The sequence below is a fragment of the Heterocephalus glaber genome, unplaced genomic scaffold, assembly GCF_053883595.1.
Source record: "Heterocephalus glaber isolate CG9 unplaced genomic scaffold, H.glaber_assembly_v1.0 deba00001733, whole genome shotgun sequence".
Lineage (NCBI taxonomy): Eukaryota > Metazoa > Chordata > Mammalia > Rodentia > Bathyergidae > Heterocephalus > Heterocephalus glaber.
This window is the reverse complement of record NW_028258444.1, coordinates 14387269-14394190: the sequence shown is the minus strand read 5'-3', so window position 1 is coordinate 14394190 and position 6922 is coordinate 14387269. Positions and strand designations below refer to the sequence as shown.

At 31.1% G+C, this 6922-nt stretch overlaps 1 pseudogene; it reads left to right on the top strand.

Moving 5' to 3' along the window:
- Positions 1–4905: 4905 nt before the first annotated feature.
- LOC110345504 (mitochondrial inner membrane protease subunit 1 pseudogene) lies at positions 4906–5264 on the top strand (annotated as a pseudogene).
- The last annotated feature ends 1658 nt before the right edge of the window (positions 5265–6922 follow it).

The window sequence follows — 6922 nt, the reverse complement described above, 5'->3', positions numbered from 1 at the left end:
TTTTCTCTGCTTTACTAAGATTTTATTTGCTTGATTGCCATTAATGTCTTTCATCTTGAGTTGGATTATTCTTTAATAAATTTTAACAATAAAAATTAAGTTTATGTATTTGTCTTCCAGTGGAATTATTAATTCATTCAACAGTTTTATTGAATGCTATTTCAGGTGCCAGGGATACAACAAAACAGACAAAATTCCTGGTTTCATGGAACTTACATCCTAGTAGGGAATGATGGAAATTAAATTAAAGATGTAAATTCTGAGAATGTGATAAATGGTAAGAAACATATGGCAGAAAGCAGAGATAATTCTGCAAGGTACAATTTATAATTTAGCAATTTAATACCTTAATTTTATTTTTTAAAAATAGTATTTGCATTCTTATTTCATCTTTACCAATATTTACTAATCAATTTTATAAACTGATTTTAAAACTTTTATTTATATCTACTTTGGCTGGATTGTGGTTACAGGATGTGTCATGTTCAGATTTTGCATTTGTGGATTTACTAACCTTTTCTTCTTGGCTGTATCAGTTCACACTGTGTGCAGATGTGAGTTCCTGAAAACCCACAAGAGGGGCTTAATGAGGAAGGGGCTTATGTGTGTCCCACATCAAGTTTACAGGATAAAGCCCAGACTGCCTTGAAGGAACCAGGCTCTTTCTCCTTGCCTGTCCCGCCACCATGTAGAGATTGTACTGCATCTTGGGCATTGGTATGATCCAGGCAGGAAGAATAGGGAAGATGATGAAGCATCAGCAGATTTATGATTGTGTCTCTTGGCCAAAGTTAAACCACATGAACATCTCCACTTATAAGACAGCCTACAGCTAGGTTGGCTTTCAGTTTTCTAGTCTCTCCCTTAGAAAATGAAGTTTATAGTGATTATTAGGTAGGCCAAACTAGTGAATGTAGTGCACTACTGATTTATATATATATAACAAAGACACAAGGAACTCTGAATGTTTTGTAGGGGTCCTTTCCCTCTATCTTTAAAATTCTTTATATCCTTGTTCATCTTTTGCATGTGTGATCTGTCAGCTGCTAAAAATATCTGGATATTCTTGCAAACTAAACGTGTTTGTTTCTGCTTTTATTTTTAATAATTATTACTTTGTATATTTTTTAAACAATTTTATTTAGTGCTTAAGGGTAAATTATATGCCTTTACTGTGGACTGATACCTTCTATCATATTTCCTTTAAACTTAAATTTTATACAATTTATTCTGCTCTCCTTTATGTTAATTTTCACTGGGCTAAAAAACATCTTGGTTCATTCTTTAATTTTAATCTTTGTCATTTTGGTGCAGTGCATTTCTTATTTGAATCCTGTACTCTCTTATTTATCAAATATTTATCAAATATTTGCTGAGTATCTGTGATATGCTGTACAGTTCTTGATGCTAGATTTATACCAGGAAACAAAACAAGAGGTATAACTAGGAGACCATTATATTATATTGAACAAGAATAACACAGAGAACGTAATTTGTAAACAACTTTCTTCCCTCCTGAGATGAAATTTAACGCTTTCTCTCCTTATCCTAAGAAAACCATGGGACTTGCCTTAAATTTCATCTCAGGAGGAAAGAAAAAAATCCCATATTCAGATTTCTCTCTACCTTTACATCCAACTAACCAATTTGTTGCTATAATCTGGAGTCCAAGTTATACTTACTAAGTTACAATATTAATACACAAGCTGAGTTATTCTTACTCTATATATTTGATTTTGTAACTATTTGTAACAATTACTTAAATTGTCTTTAAATGATTTTTTAATATTTTCAACCAACTCTTTTTGTGTCTTATTCTAAATTTTGGTTACTTTCTCTCCAGGATGGTATATATTCTAAATACTTACTTTTCTGAAACAATATATCTGTTACCTAAGTAAAGTACCAGCAATTTACCAGGTTATTACATTTTTGAGTCTCACATTTGACCCTTCATAACTTGTTTCTACTATTGTTACACAAGAAAAATTTGAGGCAAGACTGGACTTTGTTATTTTGTAGGAAACCAAATTTCCTACCAGGAAGAATATAGAAAATTTTCACTGTTAAGGAAATTTGCCTAGTCTGTTGATGGTTTAATTTCATTAATTTTACTGGGAATGTGGTGTGCCTTTTTAATTTGCCCAGTCAGAATTTTTCATAGAATATTTCTGATTTTGGTACTTCAGATCTTGATTTTTGTTCTCATAAACTTGTAAGTAAATTAGTCTCTATTAAATTCAAACACATAAAGCACAGTTCTTCCACATTCACTTAACACAGATATTGAAATAATAAGGGTCACTGAACAATTTAGTAAAATCCACTTTTACCAACAAAACTAAACTTTTAAAAAAGTTGAACAACTCTTCACAACAGATGTCTGAAAGTCTAGATGGGCATGCATGATCACAATTCAGCACAAGAGTGGACAGGAGGAGATCAAAGGGAAGTTATTGTAAAGTACTTGTCAATATTTAGGGAAAAATACAGCAGTCATAATATCAAGAAAATTATAGAAAAATAAAAGCATGATACTCATAAGAAGAATAAAAATGGAATATATAACTTTAACATCAGAACAATAAAATTTTACCTACTCAGTGGAAGAGAGAAAATCAGAAATAAAGTACAGTAAATAGAAAATGTAAAATGAGATAGCTTAAACAAGTTTGAACACAGTGCACTGAACCAACTCTTTTTTTTTTTGGTACCAAGGATCAAACTCGGGTCCTTGCACTTGCACAGCAGGCGACGAAACCACTGAGCTAAATCCCTGACCGAACACAGTGCAAATCAAGTGTATATATGTACGGGTTGAACTTATGAAAATTCAGATCATTTCAGAATGAATTTTTAAAAATCAACTACTAAGATTTAGCAATATTTTTTCCATATATTTTATGCAACTTGTGCCAGATTTATTGTGTATACATGTGGATAAAGATCTCCCCAACTATAAAGATAAGCTGAAAGAGATGTATGACGCCCATCAGGACTTCATAATTTATAAAAGTTGTCTATCTGGGGAATTAAGGGAAGATGAAACAGTGGAGTAATTAGAATGTGGGCTGAGCTGCCTGTTTGATGACTTCATCTGTGATGTTCCTCAAATTATCTCAGAATAGCAGTTGTGGTGGTGGATGCTATGATGTGCTATCTAGCTTGCACTTCAAAAAGGTCATGTTTGTACAGTTCCTGGAATTTTGTTGGCAGACATATCATTTTAGGCCCAGCTGAATTATTGTTCAAGACTGAGTTTAAAATACAGATATTGTTTAGATATACTGAATTAGTTTTCTGACCCTAGGTCCTCAATTAAAGAGCTGTTTTACTAAGATTTGCTCTAAAAGCCATGACAAAAATCTAGAGTGAGGAAATATGATGCCTAATAGGTAAATACATTTGTATATTAACTAATGGCTTTAAATGAGAGGAAGGAACTAACTGTGTATAGAGTTATAATTTCATTCTGATGAAAAATATGCCAATACCTTTAGATTTACAAAAATAACTCTATGGGATCGATACAAGAAAAAAATTGGCAGAAAAGCAAACAAAAATCATGGTAAATGTAAAAGATAATATTACATAAATAATGTTTTGATAATCAAAATAAGTATAAGTAGATTAAGTTCATCTAATAAAACATGAAAAGATTTTACAAAATCAAGCTATGTACTGTTTATATACATCTTATAAAAGAAAGCCACAAAATAGAGTATACTAGAATCCTAATAGAAAACAGAAACTATAATAGCAATGGTAAGATCAAATAAAAGAAAATGTAAATATATTAACAGAGTTGAAGCAGACTTACATAACAATAAAAGAATGGTCACAAAGAAAGCATAGTAATTATGAACATATATAGACAGTTGACACTACAGATTGAAACTGCAAAAAGTAAAACCAAGAGAACTACAAATAGAAACAAAAACTCATACTTATGGTTAAATTTAAGAAAACTTGATCAAAAACATAAAATAGACAAAAATAAAAATTAATAAAAGCAATATTTGGGTTGGTAAATTTAGACTTTATCATACACAAATATGCACACACACAAACCTCTTGCTTAATATATAAAAGATATACGCTCTTAAACACTGACAGAACATTTATAAAAAGTCTTAGGTAACAGAGTGACTCAACAAATTTCAAAGAATTAATATCATATAGACTATGTTCTTTAACTATAATGCAATAAAATAGTAACAAAATTATAGCTACAAAATCCCAAACCCTCCCAAATAATTTTTGGGTTAGAATAACCATTAAGAAAAATGATAAAATATTTAAACTGAAAAACAAAACACTTCAGTTTAAAATTCACAGGACATAGTTAAAGTATTTGGGGGAAATTTATGTCTTAGGGTATTTAGTTATGAACAACAAAGTTATTTTTAATAAATGATTTCGTGATTTAAGAAAAAAATATGTTGGTTAAAAACAGAGCAGAAATGAATAGAGAAAACAAAGAAAAATCATTCTAGTAATATTTACAGACTCAAACCTGTTCTTTGAGAAGACAAATATATATAGTATATCCTCAAGAAAATTGATGAAAAAATATAATATGAGAACATAATTGTAAGAATAGGGTTACAACTACAAATTCTGTAAATCATAGTGTTTAACCAATTTTTTTTTGCCAGTGAATTTGAAAATTTAAAGTTAGACAACTTTTTTTGAAAAATATAAATATTTACCTCAGAAGAAATAGAAATAGAAAAATGTAGGAGGTTTCCTGCAGGATGTAAGAGTCCTGAAACCATGGATTACCTACATATGCTTTGAGACATGCTTAAATTTTTTTTTTCTGGAAGCCCTGCAACTACTGTAAAAATTGACTATGTTATAGAATAGATCTATGACCAATGGTGGAAGAGTGTACATAAAATTATGTTATATGGTATTCTTGGAAAAGCCTTTCAACTTGTTGGTGCTACTATCGAGTATGGCTGTACAGCACTGCTTCTCAATACGATGATGGTGTTATATTCTGGACCATCAAAGCAACCTACCATTCAAAGTTCAGATATTGTCTTTAAAGAAAATCTTACAGACATGTTTATGGTATTCAAAAGTGTCAATGGGTCATGTTTAGTTAGAAGTTGATAATCTACAGAATACTAGATTCCAGGTACCATGGATGTATTCCACATGAATTAATAAGAGGATGAACCTTTAAGATTTGGGCTCTGAGTGATTTTGGATTTCTGTATGATAGCCCAAATGGTCCTAAGTTTTCTGATGATTAACAAGCATTTATTCTTCTTACCTGAGTATTTTCTCCTGTTTAAGTGATTACTTTAGTTGAAACCATGTACTTACCAACATACAATTTGCTAGTAAAAAGATAGAAAAACCCATATAAATAAATAACCATTAAATTGCATTTGTTTTTATGAATCTACTTTTTCAAAAAGTTTTTGGTAACAAAAGATAAATTGCATAAAAACTTCAAGGGCCAGGTAGATAAACTTTTTCAGACAACAGGAAAAGAAGGGGGAAGACATTCAACTCACTATAAATTTAGCACATTCTTGTAAATTAAAACTGAATAATAAAAACTTATTGACAAAATTCACTTGTGGATATACATGTGGAATTATGAAATAAAACATTAGCAATCTAAATTCAGGTAGCAGTATTTTAAAATAGTAATCATGACCAATGTTGAATTTATGACACAAATGCAAGGATAGTTCACTATTGGAAAAATTATCCAAGTAATGAATACATTGGTTGAAAAAGTAAAATCACATATGGGTCGGGGATTTAGCTCATTGGTTCTGCTGCCTGCCTCAAAAGTGCAAAGTCCCAAGTTTAATGCCCGGTATGGGAAAAAAAACCCCAAAAAACACATAGAATGTAGTTAGCAGACAATCATAATAAAATACTTGATAAAAATTGACTCATTTATTATAAAAAGTCCTGAAAGAATGTAAACAACAGATTTTTCTTAAACCTGATAAAAGGTATTTATTGAATACCTTAATGGCAAACAATTAGAAACAACTGAAATGTTCATCACTAGGGAAGCATCTAAGTAAAAAGGTTTATTCGCACAGTGGGACTCTATAATTCAGGTAAGTGGAATTAACTAGTTCTATATCTATTCACATTTATCAACTCCTGAAAACATGAGTGAAAAAGAGCCATATGCTGCTACTGTAAGTGTTGCTGAGCAAGAAAGTTGGAGAGGGGAACACATAGACTTCACATTTATCTCTCATGTTTTGTTTTCTTAAAAACAACCTAAAATATGACAAAATGTTAGTGTTTATTAGCTTTGGATGGAAAATGGCTATTTTATATCATCTTAACCTTTTAGTTTCTCAAAAAGAGTTAAAAACAAGGCAGTCTTCAAAGTAATTAAGAACAGGTATTTTCTAAAGAAAAAAACTAAATTTCCAATTCTTAGGAACTTCTCATACTCTAAAAACACTGCCTAACCTCCTTAGTACATGTAATACTCATGGTCACTCTTGTCCACCTTTCCAGCCTTAGTTCTCATGAGTGTTTCCCTTATTCTCTCTGACAGAGGTCTCCAAACATTTTGTTTTTAATGAAACCACCCATTTATAAAAATACCTTTGAGTTTAACCTCTTTTATATTTATTTAATCATTAAAATTATATACATATACTAATGTAGCAATATATAAATTTATAATGTATATAAATTAGCTGGGCATGGTGACATACACATATAATCCCAGGTACTCAGGAGGCTGAGGGAGGAGGATTACAAATTTAAGGTCAGCCTGGGCAGTTTAGCAAGATCCTGGCTCAAAATTAAAAAGGCTGGAAATGTAGTTCAGCACTCTTTGAGTTCAATCCCTAGCATGAAGAAAGAAAAAAAAAAAAGAGAGGGAGAGAGATGGGGAGGGGAAGGGGAGTGGTGGGGAGGGGGA